Consider the following 22743-nt stretch of genomic DNA (forward strand, 5'->3'; position numbering starts at 1 on the left):
GGATTGGGTCAGATTATTATATGTTTGTTCGGAGCTTTGTGTTTTGTAAATGAGGCACAGTGTAATGGAGAGTTCACAAAGAAACTTTTTTTGAAAGATGAAGTATTGGATCTGATAGCAGCAGCTCCACAAACGGCAAATAAATGATTTCATAATGCTTTGTCAGTTAATGGATAATGTTTTTAAAACACTTACGATAGTGCAATAGTGAGTGGACATTGACACAGTTTATATGCAAAGATATTAGCCAATCATTACAGTGGCTGTCTGACAAGCCGTAAAGGATTGAGGGTCAGAATGAAGGTTGAATATAATCGTTTTTCTGTGAACGTTTAATTAATTAATTAATTAATTAACCTTTAATCGATTAAGTGAACCTCAAGAAAAAAAAAAAAGAAAGAACAAAAAAAGAGCCACTTTAAATTAACATTAAACACTATGTACATAACTAATAATGAAAAACTTAGAAGGGACATAATTATTAAAATTAAAAACCATCAAATGTAAGCTGTCACTCTGGGACTGTCAGTTTATGGCTTTTCGTTATAAATGACAAGATAAAATGTTGTTGTTTTTTTTACTTCCAAAAATATAAATTGAACTATTTTACTGTACAATTACATGAAATATAAGGTTAGATCTATAGTGTCCCCCCTGTATAGTAAACTTGCTGTTAACCAATTACTGGTAAAAAAAAAAAACTTTTTTTTTACAGTCTATTAAAATAATAATTACAGTCATTTTTTACAGTGTTTCTTCAATATGTACTCACTTTGGACAGTTCACTCATAGCACTGCAGTTGCACACGCACGTTAACTTGGTTAACAAAGAAAGAATTTGCCGCCTCTGAGGACGCACCATTGATCAGGTAATGACCCACTCAACAGTTCAATAAACTTTTAAATTCACACATAAACCTTTATTTTCATTTAATTCCCATACAAAAATGCTAAACATGTAAAACAAGGCACAATACCACAAATGACTGACACTTTCCAGTCACTCCCTCTACAAACAACACAAATGGTTTTGTCAGACTTCGAGTGCGTCGGTGAATCTTTCAAGAATCAAGGAGGAAATCAGCCTGTAGTCAACAAGACCAATATCTTTTTTTTTTTTTTGGAAGAAGCCTTGACAAGTTGACCCTGCTGTTCTAGACTGAAGGTGTTGTCATTGGGCTTGTCATTAATGTTGCACCAGGCATCCCTTCTCCTCTTTTCCCATCCTGCTCTATTCCCCTTATTAGCAGCGAGCCCGACCATCTGCACCGATCTCCCCAATGAAAGGATGGGCATATGGCGCACAGAACTGGCACGAGGTGCATTATCATATCAAACTCTCTCTCTCTCTCTGCTCCAGGGAATCAGCCACGCACCCACTGCTTCTTAAATGAACTCCATTACATCGATCAAACACCTTGACAGCACCTCACACTCGCTCTCTCTCTTGTCTGTGAGAAGAATGTGTGCTTTCATAAATATTTGACTGCCTCTTCTTGTTTGAGTCTTTCATCTCTCGCTTCTCTCTGGCGATTGAGCAGAATCGGCACGGGATCTAAAGCCTGAGCTGGCAAACAGTGGCCACTGATGGGAAGACTTGTTTTCTTTCACAAGCGGGAAAGTGTTTGTTGATGAGACCAATAAGAAGGGTGAACTGAAATCATTTTCACACTAAATATTCAAATGATTTGTGTGTTAATTTAGACTATCATTAGACATATTTTTATGTTGGAGTTTTATATTTCAAAATACACCTATGCTATTTTTAAGGTTCCTAATATTGTTGTGGAGGACTTCTACAATAGGTTTACATGCATCCAAGGTCAAAGTGACTTACATTTTCTAATACTATACATTGCACATCACCTCTTTTCTCACAGTGTCTGAAATGGTTCAATCAAGGATTCAGTTTCTCTAAACCCCTCCTTTCCGAGAGCCTACTCTGCTCTTATTGGTCAAACGGTCCAGTCTGTTGTGATTGGTCTACCGCTTGGTGCATGTTGAAAACGTTGGAAATGCCCATTACCGTATTTGAATTTAGGCTCCGAATCTTCTTCAGCACTTGATGCACGATCATACGAATGATGGCGTCAGTTTTACCATATCAATTTGAGTCCTCATCTTCATCCTGTAGTGTATATATGGAAGTGCATTCAAACTGGATTTGCTTTGGCAGCTCAAAAAACAGCGTCGTCTTGACATGTCGACAACACAAAACAAACTCTACCAGTCTCAGCTACAGTGTTTGAGGATGGGTCAAAGTAGACGTTGTTCACAGGCAGCCAATGAACACAATAGGCTGGCATTATGCAAATTTGTTACAAACCTACTTGGGTTTGTGCAGGAAGTATGCTGCACTTTTAGACGTGTACATGTAAATGACTCCAGTCATGATTTGCTAACCTTTGCAAACAGCTTAGGTTACAGTTTTGTTCATAGCATACAAAGTAAATTGAACTTTCTTACATTCATTCAGTCTATTTTATTGTCAAACATGCTTAGTGGTCACGATTTCATCTAATAGGTTTTATAAAGTAGCAGGGGGTTGATCTTTAGTTCTCTGGATGCCATAACAGTGTATATATATAGCGACTACAAATTAGTTCCTCTTCATTCTGTACATATAGAACAAGCTTTAGTGCCGTTACCTCTGAATTGTTGCCAAAGCAGCTTCAGCAGGGACAGAGAAGATTAATCTTTAATCTCATTCCAAGTTTCTCAGCTGTCCTCAGAGGAGACAAAATATTGTTTACCTTTTTGTTTCCTAAGGGCTTGCAGATTTTTTTTATTATTATTATTTTCTTATTACATTTCGCCAAATATGCATTTCATATCAATGCAGTATAAAGACACACAATTGAATTACATTTATTAAGATGAGTATTAACATAGTCAGTTAAGTCACTATGCAGATGTTCTTGCTTCCGAGTAGATGACAGAAGAGTAAAACGTGCAATTGATATAATAAAACGCAGCATGTTGACCCTCCTAATGCATTTGGGTCCTTTTTGACTTGGAAGAGGGACATACATTTATTTTTTTAGCGTTTAGTAAAAAAATTTAACTTTGGATATGTGTTAACTGTCAAATTACACAACACTTTTTTTTTTTTAAATAAGGAATGTAAGAGATTTAAACCAAACTGTTACACCTTTTGCATTTGGGTGCATTTTGATCCGCAGGTGAACTGTGGCTTTACACATTAAATTATGATTTTTTTATTACATCTATTAGTTACAGTATTTGTCTCAAATTACTTCTTTAAAATACATTTAGCCTTTTTTCCCCACTGGGACTGCATGCTTGTTCATGCAAACATGTAATCATTCTGAAATTAAAGTAAAATGACAAAAATAAATTAATGTATTAATGTGTTTGTAGAGTAAAAGTCTAAATCAAGTCTAAATTTGGAAAAGAGGGTTCGAAAAAGAAGTCCACATTTCTCCCTCCTGCCATCTATTTGTGAACTCATTAATGAGAAGTTACTGATCAGATACAATATGGTTTTAGTTGAAAAATATTAAATCATGACTGTTTTATAAGCTTGTGTTCCACATTGTTTTTAGTGCAATAGGAGGGTTGAATATTCTTATATTGCTGGTTTTTTTTCTTGCATCTCACTCCGCAAAGGCAACATTTTTAAGATACTTTTTGTTTGGTAGTCCAACTTTTTAAAAAGTGTAGTGGTTTGGGGTAATGATTAATTGCATATTAAATTTTTTTATTAATTATGTAATTTTTAAATAGTTTATTACATTAATTTAAATTCCTCCACTTTTTATATTATGCACATGTAAATTGTCATAATATTTTTCATTAAAACAAACAATTGAATAAAAATTAAAAATGTATTATTAATATCACTATGTTGTTGGAAATTATGGAAATTCATTCTTTATTGCAGCCTTTGAACTGTTGGAGGAGAAAAAAAACATGGGTCATAAAAGGTGCTCTTATCCATCAGTCCTTGAATAATCATGATTTTTCAAGCACTGAATAATGAACATTAACTATTGGTGTATGTTATCTACATTGCATTTACATCTACATTTTAGCTAAATTAAATCAGCATCTTGTAACACAAATATTATCCTTCATTCATACTATTTTGGTCTCCCAGTCACATTCTCCATCATTTAACTAAACTGTTTTTAAATGATGGTGTTCTAAAGTAAAATATTTTTTCCCCATTATCTTGGGGCAAATACTGCACTGAACAGGTGAGTTCATAAAGCGGCACAAAATTGCAGCAGAGATCCTAATGAGACATATTTAATGTGCTTTCCTCTTCAGGTGGTGGCCTGAATGAGTGCGGTTGAGCAGTTCACCCCCTGTGGATGCTGTTATCTCAAACCCACATACAGCACTTAACAATCACGTCTTATATATCACTGTGTCCAATCAGTTATTAAACTGTGAGAAGAGAGTAAAATAAATCTCTCTCCACCAGAAGAACCATTACTGCAGAAAAATCCAGCTTGAGCAGGCGTTTTCTTCTGGAAAGCTACTTGAGTCAAGTACAAATGTCACGGAACACACACTGGAGGCAGAAAATCCAAAAGCAGTAGTTTAATGTAAAAGGGCAATCCAAACTCTTAGTCATCCAGGCAGGGGTCAAAAGTCCAATAAGGCAATCCAAAACATAAAATACAAACGAGAACCAGTATGATACAAATAACGGAAGTGTGGGGACATAATACAAGGACTCCGTGACACATACTGAAACAGACAGGGTTATATACACAGGGAATCGACAATGATAATGGGGAATTGGCTGAGTGCAATGATCAGTGATAAGAAACAGCTGAGTGCAATGATGAGACAAAGGATCGTGGGAAATGTAGTTCATAAGTGAAGGACACCGTGGGAAAGGAGGACATCTAGTGGACATCAGGGGAACACAAACCCAACACTGTGACATAACCCCCCCTCTACGGAGCGGCTACCAGACGCTCCATGACAACAACAAGAAACACAGAAAACACAACACAATATAATACAAGAGGTTCAGGAGGGAGGTGGAACGGTGGAGGATCAGGGGGAGGGAAGGTGGGCCAGGTCCATGAAGGGAGACAGGAACAAGGAGTGAGGGTTTAACCGGGGACCGGGGCAAAACAAAAAATCTATCGGGCATCCAGGGGTAAACACAAAGTCTATCGGGATGCCAGGGCGAAACGCACAGTTCATCGGGAGGCCAGGGCGAGACGCACAGTCCATCGGGCGGCCAGGGCGAGACGTAAAGTCCATCGGGCGGCCAGGGCGAAGAAGACCTCTCGGGCGGCCAGGGCGGCAAAGACCCCTCGGGCGGCCAGGGCGGCGAAGACCCCTCGGGCGGCCAGGGCGGCCCCTCGGGCGGCCAGGGCGGCGAAGACCCCTCGGGCGGCCAGGGCGGCGAAGACCCCTCGGGCGGCCAGGGCGGCGAAGACCCCTCGGGCGGCCAGGGCGGCGAAGACCCCTCGGGCGGCCAGGGCGGCGAAGACCCCTCGGGCGGCCAGGGCGGCGAAGACCCCTCGGGCGGCCAGGGCGGCCCCTCGGGCGGCCAGGGCGGCGAAGACCCCTCGGGCGGCCAGGGCGGCCCCTCGGGCGGCCAGGGCGGCGAAGACCCCTCGGGCGGCCAGGGCGGCGAAGACCCCTCGGGCGGCCAGGGCGGCGAAGACCCCTCGGGCGGCCAGGGCGGCGAAGACCCCTCGGGCGGCCAGGGCGGCGAAGACCCCTCGGGCGGCCAGGGCGGCGAAGACCCCTCGGGCGGCCAGGGCGGCGAAGACCCCTCGGGCGGCCAGGGCGGCGAAGACCCCTCGGGCGGCCAGGGCGGCGAAGACCCCTCGGGCGGCCAGGGCGGCGAAGACCCCTCGGGCGGCCAGGGCGGAGCAGACACCGGCTCAGGAACAGCAGACACCGGCTCAGGAACAGCAGACACCGGCTCAGGAACAGCAGACACCGGCTCAGGAACAGCAGACACCGGCTCAGGAACAGCAGACACCGGCTCAGGAACAGCAGACACCGGCTCAGGAACAGCAGACACCGGCTCAGGAACAGCAGACACCGGCTCAGGAACAGCAGACACCGGCTCAGGAACAGCAGACACCGGCTCAGGAACAGCAGACACCGGCTCAGGAACAGCAGACACCGGCTCAGGAACAGCAGACACCGGCTCAGGAACAGCAGACACCGGCTCAGGAACAGCAGACACCGGCTCAGGAACAGCAGACACCGGCTCAGGAACAGCAGACACCGGCTCAGGAACAGCAGACACCGGCTCAGGAACAGCAGACACCGGCTCAGGAACAGCAGACACCGGCTCAGGAACAGCCACAAGAACTGTAATAGTCACAAAAACAGACACAAACACAGAAACAAACACTGGCTCTGGAACAGGCACTGGCTCTGGAACAGACACTGGCTCTGGAACAGACACTGGCTCTGGAACAGACACTGGCTCTGGAACAGACACTGGCTCTGGAACAGACACTGGCTCTGGAACAGACACTGGCTCTGGAACAGACACTGGCTCTGGAACAGACACTGGCTCTGGAACAGACACTGGCTCTGGAACAGCCACTGGCTCTGGAACAGACACTGGCTCTGGAACAGACACTGGCTCTGGAACAGACACTGGCTCTGGAACAGACACTGGCTCTGGAACAGGCATTGGCTCAGCCTCCGGCTCTGGAACAGGCATTGGCTCAGCCTCCGGCTCTGGAACAGGCATTGGCTCAGCCTTCGGCTCTGGAACAGGCATTGGCTCAGTCTCCGGCTCTGGAACAGGCATAGGCTCTGGAACAGGCATTGGCTCTGCCTCCGGCTCTGGAACAGGCATAGGCTCTGGAACAAGCATTGGCTCTGCCTCCGGATCTGGAACGGGCAATGGCTCTGCCTCCAGCTCTGGAACAGCAGACACTAGCTCCGGCTCTGGAACAGCAGACATGGGCATGTCCAGGATCCGAACCAGACGCTCCAGATAGTCCAGATCCAAGAAGGCAGACGGCACTGGCTCTGCCTCCGGCGCTGGAACGGATACTGGCTCTGCCTCCGGCTCTGGAACAGGCATTGGCTCTGCCTCCGGCTCTGGAACCGGCAATGGCTCTGCCTCCGGCTCTGGAACCGGCAATGGCTCTGCCTCCGGCTCTGGAATGGGCACTGGCTCTGCCTCCGGCTCTGGAACGGCCATTGGCTCTGCCTCCGGCTCCGGCTCTGGAACAGCAGACACTGGTTCCGGCTCTGGAACAGCAGACACGGGCATGTCCAGGATCCGAGCCAGACGCTCCAGATAGTCCCGGCCCAGGAAGGCGGACGGAACGTGAACAGTCTCTCGCTGGGCAGACGTGACGTGAACAGTCTCTCGCTGGGCAGACGTGACGTGAACAGTCTCTCGCTGGGCAGACGTGACGTGAACAGTCTCTCGCTGGGCAGACGTGACGTGAACAGTCTCTCGCTGGGCAGACGTGACGTGAACAGTCTCTCGCTGGGCAGACGTGACGTGAACAGTCTCTCGCTGGGCAGACGTGACGTGAACAGTCTCTCGCTGGGCAGACGTGACGTGAACAGTCTCTCGCTGGGCAGACGTGACGTGAACAGTCTCTCGCTGGGCAGACGTGACGTGAACAGTCTCTCGCTGGGCAGACGGAACGTGAACATTCTCTGACTGGGCAGACGGGACGTGAACAGTCTCTGACTGGGTAGACGGGACGTGAACAGTCTCTGACTGGGCAGACGGGACGTGAACAGGCTCTCGACCACCTCCTCCACTGCGACCTCCACGGGTTCCACGAAACTTAACTAATCGGGTCCCCTTAAAAAACTCCCTTCTCTCCCGCTCGGTGGCTGGGGAAGAGATATTGAGAAACATACCGCTGGATCTTGTGTGACGGAGTCCTTCTGTCACGGAACACACACTGGAGGCAGAAAATCCAAAAGCAGTAGTTTAATGTAAAAGGGCAATCCAAAACTCTTAGTCATCCAGGCAGGGGTCAAAAGTCCAATAAGGCAATCCAAAACATAAAATACAAACGAGAACCAGTATGATACAAATAACGGAAGTGTGGGGACATAATACAAGGACTCCGTGACACATACTGAAACAGACAGGGTTATATACACAGGGAATCGACAATGATAATGGGGAATTGGCTGAGTGCAATGATCAGTGATAAGAAACAGCTGAGTGCAATGATGAGACAAAGGATCGTGGGAAATGTAGTTCATAAGTGAAGGACACCGTGGGAAAGGAGGACATCTAGTGGACATCAGGGGAACACAAACCCAACACTGTGACAACAAACTCAGGAACTTGGGTATCAAAATTGTTCCCAAGCTTCCCAGTGGTAAAAACGACTTGAGGGGGCATTCATGTCCAATTTTTAACAAGGAAACTCGTATTTATGACAATTCCAATAATTGGAGGGTGCAACCCATTAACTAGGTTAATGTTGAGACAGAATAGTCCATTAGGGGGTAATATGCACAGTTGTGATGTATTGTGCAGTAGTCAAAGTACGAGTACATCCGTGTTTATTCGTGGCGGAGTATACTTTGAAAGATTTGTGGACACAAGACAGGGCGAAATGTTGAAAATAATGCATAATCCGGTAAAGCATGAAGGACTGGAAAAGTCTTGGGGCTTTTGAATATTGTTGTGGACAATATGAAGGCCTTGGAGTCAAAAAGGTTGAGAACCATTTATCTAAAGCCAAAAGTATCTTTCTGTTTTTATTTGTACGTGAGGCGCAAATTTCATCACCATAATAGTAGATGCTCTGCCCGATTTTTATGACCAATACTTTATACGTACAGCTCGCCCATTCTCATAGAATTTGACAACAAAATGCCAGAGACTGCCACAACAACAGATACAACAGCCGTAACAGACACAAGCACTTACGTGATGGTGTCATGAGATGGCCGCAACTTTAGTTTCAAAGAATACAAAGACATTTTTATCGGTCTGAACTTCTGGGTAAAAATAGAGCAGACACTAGACCAATATGACTTTCTAGAGTGCATGTGTCCACTGCATCCACTTGCACGCTATCAAATGGAGTATTCTTTGAAAGGCTACATGCATATTCGAATTTATAGCCTTTCGGATTATACTTTGTTTTCGAATTATACTTTGTTTTCAAAATATACTTTGGTCTTTAGGGTTAAGAGTTGGCTGGTTAGCGATGACTAGCTAGCCCTCGCTGGTAGAAATTGTAACTGCACCTTCTGGTTCTTAAAAGCACTTTTTAGATATTTGTTATCTAAATATTTTTTCAAGCGATTCCTATATTGCTTATATTATATTGAATATTTTGCCAGTGATCCTTTTTTAGGGCTTGTAATCGTGTGAAATGGACTTCGGTTAATATTTTCCTCTTGTCTTCTGATTGAGAATGTTAACATTTAATAGATATATTTCTTCAGGTTTATAACTCCTGCCTGGCTCAGGAAAAATAGTCCAAGTCTCTAGAATATTTTACAATATTCTGTCCCTTAATATGTCTTATGACATTCCTTTAGTGTAATTTTATATGTTGCCAGGTGAAAATTGTCTGACCATTTACCTTAGCAAACACCACAAAAAAAAAAAAAGAGTTAAAACTGCAATCAAGTAAAAGTCTGTAACTTGACAGGGAAAAACACTTCAAATAAATCCTCCAAAAAAAGCAGTTGAAGTACATTAACTTTATCATCACAAATGTCTGCAATTGAGTGCTAATAACATTCATCCGAGCCGTCTTAGAAATGCGAAGCGCGTAATCCTGCAGCCTTTTGTTTGATGTAAGCTGATCAGATAGAGACAAAAGCACCATTCCATTCAAGTATCACAGCATTAAAGATTCAAGCATGAATAATCCCTGTATATGAGGCACAGAATAAGACATGGAACGAGAAAACGCGTTCTCTTCAATTATTCATGGCTGAGAGAGATGCAGTGGAGAAATCGTAGATATAACCATGAGAAAATGTAAAAAATAATAAAAAGTCAGTTTTTTTTCTGATCACAATTGCTCAGGGAGGTCAGAAGTGTGTTTACTGATACAGTATCTGGAGTGAGTAAATTAAGGACTTTTCCTCTGTCAAGGCCGAGGTTGAATTTGCAGCAGCTCGCTGTACAAATACATAAGATGTTCACATTAAAATGGGCTGTACATCACAATGTCAGACAGGTTACTCTTGTAGAGGAAAGTGTGAAGATCCAACACCAGACAAACACCATATTCATCACGTCATGTCAGACGACGGCCAGAGATCTGCTTTTACAATCTATGGCTGAAACACTGAAGTAATTCTAGAAAATCAGAAGATCAAAACTTAAAAAAAACTAAGCCTTCTACAGGCTTTCCCTTTATGAGTTATTTTATTTTCCTCTGATCTCAGACTTGCCTTGGAAGAGCTCTCTCAGGTTTTAGCAGGGGTTTTTTTCCCATTGTTTGTTCGTTTCTTTTATTGATAATTGATTTATCTGGTTTGTCTTCACATTTGCCATTTAAAACACACTATTCTTGTTTAGATTAAGCAGCTCATTAGTCATGCATGAGACCAACGCAGTCTCTGGAATGAAACGCAACAATAGAATGTTCTGAGTTGATTTTGTTAGCTTGTTGCTACTGTACGTATGTGGTTGCTTGGGTCTTACATGAACAACATTTCTGTCTGAAAATTTAGTCCTATACCCCTAAACATAATCTACCGATTTACGTATCCCTAAAATTGGAGGGAAATGCACCTAAAGCTGGGTGCACACTGTGTGATTTATTATCGTCCTTTACGATTGTTGCTTGTCAGACTGTATGAACATGATCCTCTCTGTAAGCCATGTCACACTGTAAGATCTGTTTTCATTGATGTCGGACTGTACGACAGTCAAGACGCGCTAAAAATGGACGCACACAAGAAAACTCGTCCAGAGCTTTACATCATCAATCAATGACACGTTCGGTGACAGTGACCTGCATTACATGCGGAATTGAAATGATGGCTACAAGGAAATCTCTAACGTTAATTTTGGTCATGGCTAGTCTTGAAAAACAAAGACAATTTGACGGTTGTCGTAGGAGAAGTCACTCTGCAGGACTGTGAGTCAAATCTTCTGACACTGAAATCCGATTGCAACGGTCATTTAATGGGCTGTCGTGAATACGTCAAACTAACGATCAAAGACTTCAGATTTTAGCCTAGGATCAGAGGAGTCTTTTAGGATTTGCAAAATTTGTCTCTGACAGCCAAATCATGGCCATACCGCACAGTGTGCACCCAGCTTAACCCTGGTTGTAAGTCTAAACTTGACATAAACTGTAGCTAAACTTGTCACTCAAATCTGATTGGTTAATTGGAATGTCGTTCCTGGATCAACAGGAACCAGTTTGATCAGGTCCTGCTGATACATAGATGCAGTAGAGGATGACTATGGGTCTCTCCTTTATTAAAACATCAATAGGATATTTTTCCTGTCGGTTTATTGTTAGCTAAGTAAAATGTTATCTGATTACTTACAAAAGTAATAGCTCACCTCTCTGACTTGATGCATGACTAATATTATAAATTAGCTTTTAATTTAATATTTTCAGCTTTTAATATTAGTTTAAGTTTAAGTAATTATGTTATGTAGGCTACTTTTTGTCGTTTTTTATTTTTTAAATACTTCTATTTACCTTTAATTTGTTTTTATTTAAGTTTTAGCTTAGCTTAAAGCTGCAGTCTGTAACAAAGCTTGTAATGTTTTTAATTTCAGTGGTATTGGTGGATTTCCGCGGGAAATTCGAGGATGTCTTTGCGTCATTACGTCACATCAGTACACATAAAGATGTCTAGGCTAATAGGATATGTTGCATGTGAGGATGTTGGAGGTGGAGATTTATAGCCTTTTCTCACAGCACTTGATATAATTAAACGTATCAATTTGATGGTGAATCCAGAAAGGTTCAAACGACAATCACCAAGTACAACTGGACATTCACCCGCTGTAAAATACAAAAGACTTTGTTCGGACTTCGGAGTGGCTACAGAAAAAAAGAGACTGCAACCGGGCCCATGCGAAAACAAGGATCATATGCTTTTTTCCCCTTAGTTGGTCAGAACAAAAGTGAATGTTTGTTACTTGTTCAGATGACATTTCCCGGTGAATGTTCAGATGACTGACAGCTGCACATTCTCCTCAAAACATTGGATTCAGCCGCGCCAAGGCATAACCCACGTAAAGTTGATAATTCCGCAAATAACTGCAATTGCAGATTCCGAACAGAGATGGCGACAAAGAGGAAAACTACGGACTGCAGCTTTAACTTGAATGAAAATTTGAAATGTTGCCTTAACTAACTGACAAGTTAAATCTAAAATGTAGGCTATATTTAAAATGTAGGCTACATTTTATTTCATCTTTATTTTTATTACATTTATTAAATTATATTAAATATAAAAATGTTAATCATAAATTATTAAAATTATTTAAATATTATATTTAACAAGAACAACCCTGTCATGAATTAACAACAAACTATTTATCTTTCCATTTTTCATAATACTTTAATGTTCATTTATGTAATTTAAAGTATTCGTATATGTATAATCATTGACTAGAACATGCTGTAAACTGATTTTACATTTTATCATACCTAACCTAATTCATTGAATAATGTTAATGAGATGAACCTTTAAGTATATAACAATATAAGAAATGATAATATTGCACTATTAATAACACCACTAATCATTGAGATCGAAATCACATAATCCACTTTTTATTGGAAAAACAAACATATTGAGGCCTGGTTGAGTTGCCATAAGTAGTGTTTTGAAACTCGGTCCTGCTGACCAATCAGGGCACTTTGTTTAGTTCATGTTTATATTAAGCCCCTCCTTCTCAAAAGCGCAGAGCGTTACTGACTGACTGGGACAATGCTGCAACAATGTCAAATTATGTGAAAGATTATGTGTTTTTTTGAACATTCAAGCATTAAAACCTATTCCACTAGACCCCAAAAACTAAACCAAGACTTCGTAAAAAGGCATAATATGTTAAAACCGTGAGAAGGCCTTTAAGGGGGATCTATGACAGCTTTACTAATGCAGTCCCAGCCTAGTGCTACTTACATAAACAAAAAACTGTGTCCATTTGACCTTACCCCTGAGCTAAGAACTGAGGAAAGAAGAAAGAAAAACATGAGCTGTCCAGTTTTCTTTTATTTAGTGCTGGAAAGAGAAATATGGCTATAAAAGCAGAATGATCTGGAGAGCTGAGCATTGCTGAGATGGTGTGATGCATTGGGGGCGTCCGCCCAGCGACAGTGACATATTGTGGAGCTCTCTGCGGCTGAGGCGAGGCAGGTGTATGACAAATGGCACAGCCAATCAGGAAACATCTGTTATTCATCATGCCTCCACGCCCTGGCACTGCCCCTGCAGCTCTACCTGCAGCGAGGTGCCATGGGCGCCAGCCAGACTTAAAGATGGCAGTCATGCTCCGGGCTGACAGTTTAACCTGAGAAATGTGCCAAAAAGAGATGACGGGTCACAAGTGCTGGCATGTGGCTTATAGAGCGCTTGCAGAATAGTGTGGAGTAAATCTTAAAAAGGAACAAAACAAGCAAAAAAGGAAGGGTGTCATGGTTCATCTGCCTTATATAAATGTGGATTATAATCCGAGATGATTAACCCTGTAAATATACAAAGTGAAATATTAAAAGAAAATCTTTTTTTTTTAAATGGAACAGTTTAATGAATCTTATATATATATATATATATATATATATATATATATATATATATATATATATATATTTCATACTCAGAGCCTGATATATCAAATATGTTGATATTTGATATATCGAATATCGAAAAATATATATTTTTTAAATGAAACATATATATATATATATATATATATATATATATATATATATATATATAATGAATCTCCATATATAATAGTTTCATTTAAAAAAAAAAATATTTTTCGATATTCGATATATCAAATATCAACATATTTGATATATCAGGCTCTGAGTATGAAATAGGAGAATATGAAGCTTATACTCAGAGGAAAAAACACCTCGGTTTTATTCAGAGGCCAAAACTGAGCTAACGTGCAATTTGGTGCAGCTGCTGATATTTACAGTCAAAATTATTGAAATTATTCAGACACCAGATATAATTAGATTTTTGTTTTTTTACTAGTGGGTGCAGGATACTTTAATTCATTTATGTAAATGAGGATAAAATAAGTAAACTGTCACATATATACCCAAAGGTCTTCATACAGTGGACTACCAGTAAAATTTATAAAAATTTGGACCAAAAATTCAGACACTTTGACCTGACCATGTTTTGCTTTTATTTAATTGCTTATGCGACCTTTTTACACCACAGACTGAACAAAATTAAGCATTGCTTGGTAATTGGTTGACCTTTTTCGATGCCCCCATCTCCCAAGGAGGCCTCTTCGTCAACACTGTTGACTTTGTACAGCAGTTCTCGGCTGTAAAGAAGCAGACTGAGGGAGTAGCCAGCGATAACCAAATTTTCAAAGAAAGAGCAGTTTCCACTTTCCCTGGGTCACACAGCTGCCATTCTGCATGTTGGACACGAGTCTCTCTTCTCCTCGTGCCCGGCCACAGCTTTCTCTCAATCCCTTAGAGGTCAGCACGAGTTCTGAAGATGCAAGGCCTCTTCACTCGCCGCCGACCAGATCCTATGGTGTTCCAGGAGCAAGGTATGCGTTTCACCCATAGACTGTAAAAAAATATGTATGTTCACCACCACATTATCAGCCACAAGTATTTCAAAGACGATTGTACTCTTTATACCTTTTATACCCCTTGCATGGATTTTAGAGACTTGTTTTAGCGCTTCCCAACCCGTCACAGTTAAGTCACCTTTATTTATATAGCGCTTTTTACAATACAGATTGTTTCAAAGCAGCTTTACAGAGATAACAGAAAAATAATGTTGTAATGATATTGTTAAATATACAATTAAATATCCCCAACTAAGCAAGCCAAAAGCGAAGAAAGGCGAAAAATGCCTTTCTTTTTCCGAGTTTGTTCTGAGTGTATCATCAGGACAATCAGACTCCGCCATGGGATGCAGTTCGCCAGGCGCCCGCCCAGGTTCTACAGCGTCCTCTTTCAAAGACGACCCTGTCCTGTGTGTGGAAATGCTGTCCTCTTGGTGAAGGATGCAACCGAGCCTGTCCTTCCAGCCGAGATAAAGAATGGGTTTTACACCCCGAACTTCATCGTCTTGAAAAAAAGGCGATGGGATGCGACCAGTCCTAGATCAGAGTCCTGAATCGGGCCCTGCACAGGCTCTCGTTCAGGATGTTGACGCAGAAGTGCATTCTATCATGCGTTCGCTAACGGGATTGGTTTGCTGCAATAGCCCTAAAGGACGCATACTTTCATCTCGATTTTGCCTCAACACAGGCCATTTCTTTGATTTGCCTTCGAGGGCATATCAGGACAATATGTCATTCGACACAACAACCCATTCCCTCCATCAGGGAACAGAGGTTACGCTAGTAACCAAGACGTTTTTAATTGTGGGGAGCATACATATAATGCACTGCAATACAACACGATGATTATTGAGAGATGTAGAAATAAACATTCCTCAAAAGCCTGATGTATCATATTTAATACTCACATTTTAACATGTTTATTTTTAAAACATTATGTATGGATATTTAAGCAAAACTAAGTTGCTTCAGTCTAGAAAGTGTTCATCTTGAAATATTCCTAACAATATTAAAGTTATACTTGAGTTAACTTTACAAAACTCCGTAAAACATTCACAGCAAAAAGACACCTTAGAAATTAGCGTATCAAATATGATACAGTAGGCTTGACATCATATGCAGTGTATAGGGCATTCACTCAAAGTAACATCCAACATTACTGCATTCAACACATTTTATCATGTTTAAATGAATTGCTAAAAATCAGCACAGAAAATCAAAAGAACATTTGCAGGGGTTTTATGTTATGTGAAGTTAAATAGTTACAGATCAATCAGTGTTGTTTTCATAAGTATGGGGACTGTAAAATAACATGGCATCTTAGGTATGGAACTGAGGGTGTCCAGTGTGCATCTGTGCAAGATCTTCTGTATTGTCATGGTCTATCCTATCAATGCATCTTTATGGAATCTTTCCGTCTTTGGCTTCCATACAACCAAATTCAATTGACTTTAGTTGACACCTCATGGCTGCACATTTCCAATCCTCCTGGGGAGCTTGAACCCATTTATTTCACATTTAGTGTCAAGGCAAAAATATAGCTCTGTAATAATTCACAACTGAAAAAATAGGAGCCTCAGCTTTATACAGTAGGATTTTATTTGATTCTTTGTGGATTCTTAGAAGATCCTTATTTGATCCTATTAGATTCCTTTAGAATTGGTTCCAAAATTCATCTTGGAATTCTATTAGCAAGCCTAGATCATTCAGGATTCTTTAACCAGTATAGGGCTAGGGTCGCACATTAATTGCATTCTGGACAGAAGACTGTTATTAAATCTTACAACGTTGATAATGTTTGTCCAAAGATATCTGGTTTTAATGTTTTCAAAACATTATCAATTATTTATGGAACCTTTTATCGGACCTGAAATGTTTTAGTTGAATGTTCATCTAACATTTAAAAAAAAAATGTTTTTTTTATTATTGTTCCAGAACGTTCAGAGAACATTCAAAGGAGCATTCTCATAATGTTTGCAAAATGATAAAATGGAATGTTCCCTTAACAATTGTAAAACTAAAAAAAAAAAAAAACATTTACAATGTTTTGAACATTCAGAAATAACATTTTCATAACGTAATGAGAATGTTAGCTAAACGTTCTAGGAACCTTTTTTTTTAGTCTGCATTTGTTCTTTTAGCCTTGATATGACAAACATTTTACATTTCATATTGCTGCTGCTTACATATTACAGTTCAAAGCACAATATTTGTCAATATATGGCAGTTTGGGAAACTATTTCAAGAAAGAATTGGGAATTAAAGTTTTGTAAGTTTATAGCAGTCATAATTGAGCACAAACAGGCAAATGGGTTCATCCAAAGTGGAGGCGGTTACATGAGCACATCACATATTCATTTTATCTAGTTACTGGACAAAATCTATGACCAATGTGACTCATTTTGTGCGAAGATGTGATGGTTCATCTAATCATTCCACCTCTCCCCCCCCCCCCCCCCCCCCCCATTCGTCAGGCTGCATGCCTACAGTGCCCCAACAAGCGGTGTTCAATCCTCAAGTTAAGTTTGGTTTGAGTGCCGTTTTGAACCACCATCAGAATTCAGGCAATAGTTCAGCAACGTTACAATCACATTCATTCGTAAACAATTCTCTGTTCCGATGTGAACATCACAATAGCCACCCCAGATAAAGCATAAATACTTCATTCTTAACAGCCACATTGTTCAATTATTCAGTATGATGCACGCGGTACCTCTGGAGCATCAAGAGAATATTTTTGGCATTCCTTGGAGACAGGTTATCTATTGAAATGAAAATGACACTTATGTTGACATGCATAGGCCTACGCTTTAAGATTAGGATATGACTTAGAGTATTTTAGAGAGCAGTGTAATATCCTATATATACAATTGCAGCATTTTTTCTTCATTTATTTATTTATCAGATGCTTTTATCTAAAGCGACAGGAATCGACTCGTCCATGTGAATCGAATACCTGCTCGTCCGTGTAATCGCTCTTTCATGTCTCTCGTTTTACTCTGAGGCCCTGCAGCTGGTTCTGAAGATGTTATTGGTCGTGTCAATCACAGTGCTGATTGCCTACACAACACTGAAACAAATATACCATTTGGGTATTTATAAACAGCGTTGATGAGTTTTGTGGGCGGAGTCTGTACAAAATGACAGTTCTGCAGAAGTCTATGGAAGCCACGGATTAAAAAAGGTAATTTCGAGTTTATATTTCAGAATTAAGACTCCCACCTCCGAATTGTAATCATAAACTCGCAATTGTGAGGAAAAAGTCTGAATTGTGAGGTAAAAATGTTATAGGTTTAAATGTCATCTATATGTAAAAATGTATAGGCTATGTTGAAATATAGTCTCATGCTGTAACTGTAGGGATAATACATTATAATCCCTATAAACTGCATATGTGAATATTATGTAGATCTATTGTTTGCATCAAATTCATGTATTAATGGTAGGGTAATCGTTGCAGGTTTCATCAGTCCAGTCGGCCCGTTTAATGGCTTGCAAGCAAAAACATCTGTGTTTTGCTTCAAAGTGCGTCTTCGACCACGGTATTCTGTAGAAATGAAGATCCATCTTTTTTTTCTTTTTTTTTTTGCATCTGAATTCTGACATTCCAAATCTGACATTCAAATGCACAAGATGACATTTATTCTCTTACTCTGTGGATCTTGTCCATTTTCCTCCACTTCTGGTCTATGCTAGCCCTTAACCTACACCCTAGTATAGCGATGATTTTGAAGTCTGACTGATGCCTGAACGGAATCAATGAAGACTGAACTTTTCTTGACAGGTCAGTGCGTGTATTAGTTGACCAATGAAATCGTCTGTGGGACAGGGTTTGAGCTGAACTGGTTTAGGGGGAAAAACACACACATTTCTCGTTTCATACTAATGCAAATGACATCTTTTGTCTTAGTTTTCAACTGTACTGATATTGACTTCAATTCAGACCTTTAGTATTAATAATATTGCTGTAATGTTGTTGCTGTGTTGGTCTTGTTGCTGTCTAGAATGATAAAATATTAATTTCAACTCAAACCCCAATGCAAAGACCACATGAAATACTAAATTATTTTAGACGCCATTTTGATTTTAACGCAGATGAAAATGAGGCTGTCAGGGAGAGACTTACTTTTTTTACAATGGGAAGCACTGTATAAAGGTGTTTAATCAGCTGAACAATGTATGTTATTAAATAACAGTGCAATCTATGAAATGCACTATACTTGTATCCCTCTGTCTTGTTTTCATTCCTGCCAAAACTTAATGTAAAATAATATTATGTAATATAATAATATATATTTCAGCGTCACCAAACGGAATTGTCAAACCAGGTTTCCTGAAGACTCCTCCAATCTGGTAGAAACAAACAGACAGTCCCGTCCCAAACTCACGTCATTAGTTGATCCAATGCTGGGATGCTCAAACAGAGCAATGACACAGTGTTACACTCTACATATTAAGCTGAAACAAATTTTACACTAAAACATTTTTTTCCACAGTAAATGTGAAGAAAATGTGATTGGTTCCAAGTAAATAGAAAAAACCCATTAAACATGTTTACTTCCCCTCACTAATGCACTTCTGTCAATTATCTCTGGCAGCACAGCTTGAAGGTTTTAAAGAAAATATTTCCGGATGGTTAACAAAAGGCCATATTTTGAATTGTATATTTATATACTTTTCTTTAAAGGATGATGCATTTCAATGCATAAACTTTTATAAAGAAAGTTTGCACATATATATATATATATACACTCACCTAAAGGATTATTAGGAACACCATACTAATACGGTGTTTGACCCCTTTTCGCCTTCAGAACTGCCTTAATTCTATGTGGCATTGATTCAACAAGGTGCTGAAAGCATTGAAATGTTGGCCCATATTGATAGGATGGCATCTTGCAGTTGATGGAGATTTGTGGGATGCACATCCAGGGCACGAAGCTCCCGTTCCACCACATCCCAAAGATGCTCTATTGGGTTGAGATCTGGTGTCTGTGGGGGCCATTTTAGTACAGTGAACTCATTGTCATGTTCAAGAAACCAATTTGAAATGATTCGAGCTTTGTGTGACATGGTGCATTATCCTGCTGGAAGTAGCCATCAGAGGATGGGTACATGGTGGCCATAAAGGGATGGACATGTTCAGAAACAATGCTCAGGTAGGCCGTGGCATTTAAACGATGCCCAGTTGGCACTAAGGGGCCTAAAGTGGGCCAAGAAAACATCCCCCACACCATTACACCAGCACCACCAGCCTGCACAGTGGTAACAAGGCATGATGGATCCATGTTTATTCTGTTTACGCCAAATTCTGACTCTACCATCTGAATGTCTCAACAGAAATCAAGACTCATCAAACCAGGTAACATTTTTTCCAGTCTTCAACTGTCCAATTTTGGTGAGCTCTTGAAAATTGTGGCCTCTTTTTCCAATGGTTTCCTCTTTTTTTTGAGTGGTACCTGTTGGGGTCTTCGGCTGTTGTAGCCCATCCGCCTCAAGGTTCTGCGTGTTGTGGCTTCACAAATGCTTTGCTGCATACCTCGGGTTGTAACGAGTGGTTATTTCAGTCAAAGTTGTTCTATCAGCTTGAATCAGTCGGCCCATTCTCCTCTGACCTCTAGGATCAACAAGACATTTTCGAGCACAGGACTGCCACATACTTGATGTTTTTCCCTTTTCACACCATTCTTTGTAAACCCTAGAAATGGTTGTGCGTGAAAATCCCAGTAACTGAGCAGATTGTGAAAATACTCAGACCGGCCCGTCTGGCACCAACAACCATGCCACGCTCAAAATTGCTTAACCCTCTGGGGACGGATTGGGCAGTACCGCCCAAAATGGCATACTTTTACAAATGTGTAATTATCTTAAAAACTATTAATGATAGAGAGGTGCGGTCTTTTTTGCCGTCTTTCTCAGATTCCGCTGAAAACGGTGATAACAAACTAACCCAGCTTGTATACACACTTCCTTGTTGCGCAATGCCACTACGTCAAAGCCCAATGAAATTGATGTTGTTTGGCAGATTCACGAGCAACAACCAATGGAAAAATTGCAGATGGAGGAATATTTTTCTTACCCAATCAGAGGAAGGTTACCATGACGTATTCTAGCTAATAGGAGGACTCTGTAGCCTTGCAAGGGGTGGTACTATATACTATTACGCAAACAGCGTTGAGTGGCAGAGACAACAGAAAGCGAACGGACGCGTCAAGTATAAACAGGGCTTTACGGAGCGAGAGCGCACAGAGATATGAGAGAGAGACAGAACAATTATAATTTATATATACACACATTCAATTATAGCATTATTTATTGTTTTAGCACTTTTATGATGGCTAGCAGTAAACGATTTATGGTGGAACAAGCTCTGGAAGAATTACTGGAGAGTGACGAGGAGAAAGCTTTGCTTAGAAAATTCTAAGCATTCCTAAGAAAAAAGCCTGGGACTATTTGTAAATAAAGTAAACATTTTCATTGTTCTTTACACAATTTATTTAACAATTACACATGTCTGTCAAGCAAAGTCTTTGACAAATATATTTTTTGTTCAAAAACTGTTCACTATTGTTGTGTGATGTGTGATTTTCAGAAATAAATGCCAAAATTTAATTTCCGTTTTTGAAATTCTCTAGTTTATTGTAAATTTTCTCTCATACTTCCTTTATAAACATATTACATGTGTGCTTATGTTAGCTAAGGGTCTTCTGAATCCATAGATACCAAACACATAGTGTTCCATCTCCATTACATATAGTTTATAAGCCCAAATGTTAAAATGGAGAAAACGTACAAAAATGAGCTTAGTCCCCAGAGGGTTAAATCACCTTTCTTTCCCATTCTGAAATTCAGTTTGGAGTTCAGGAGATTGTCTTGACCAGGACCACACCCCTTAATGCATTGAAGCAACTGCCATATGATTGGTTGATCAAGCCTGAATTTAATTGATCAAAAAAACAAAATAATATTTAAATATTAAAATATTTAAAATTATGGTTTTCTATTTGAATATACTTTAAAATATAATTTATTTCTGAGATGCAAAGCTGCGTTTTCAGCATAGTTAGTATAGTCTTCAGTGTCACATGATCCTTCTGTTGTAAACTTCTTCCTGCTTCAGTGTAGAAAAACTCAGAAGCGAAAACCAGGAGACTTATTTAAGCAGGATTCTTTATTTGCTGTAGTCTGCTTCGTACCCAAGTCAAGTCAAGTCAAGTCTAATCTAGTCTTTACATTGTAGTTTATATACATTTCAAGGGGGAGGGATTACATTGTGATGAACAAAGCATGTAAATGAGCTGAGACATGAGAACAGGAAAGGCATAGACTTCTCGTACTGAGATGAGACAAATGGTCTCAGTAATAAAATAACAGGTGTTCAAACTTGCTCAGCATGACTCTTCACCCGGTAAACAATAAGAACAGGAAAAGCCTAGCCTTCTCGTACTGAGATGGGACAGTCAGGAATATCCCGCTGGGAACCCCTACCGTTTGCAGCGATTTCCTGGTCTCATCATTTCTAAACTTTCTCAATATAAAATACTATTGTATTGGAAATCTAAATTAAACATTTAAATAAATTTGTAATCCTGCACTTCACAAATCATTCTTATATGCTTGTAACAAGGTTAGATGTTATGGGAAGGAGGAGGCGGGAAACAGCGAACATTTAACAGTCTAATAACAAAATAAATAAACAAATGCAAAACAAAAGTAAAAGACAGCAGCCCCTCACGGGCGACTGCTGTCACGTAAAATAAAACATAAACGTCAAATAAAATAGTCCAGGCCTGGCCTCTCTCGCTCTTCACTGTCTTTGCCCCTCTTTTTTTGCTTCTGCTCCTCCATGAGAGATACGAGACCGGTGTGTCGCGCAGGTGTCGCTCATTAGTAATCACGCCACCGTCCTCGTCCTGCTCGCCACATACCCTCATCGCCCCTCGCAGGCTGGGAGGTAGCCTACACCTGAAGGATCATGTGACTCTGAAGAGTGGAGTAATGACGCTGAAAAATCAGCTTTGCATCACAGA

Source organism: Siphateles boraxobius, unplaced genomic scaffold (genome assembly GCF_051911475.1).
Source record: "Siphateles boraxobius isolate OS27281-9 unplaced genomic scaffold, OSU_SipBor_1 130, whole genome shotgun sequence".
In the NCBI taxonomy this organism is placed as follows: domain Eukaryota; kingdom Metazoa; phylum Chordata; class Actinopteri; order Cypriniformes; family Leuciscidae; genus Siphateles; species Siphateles boraxobius.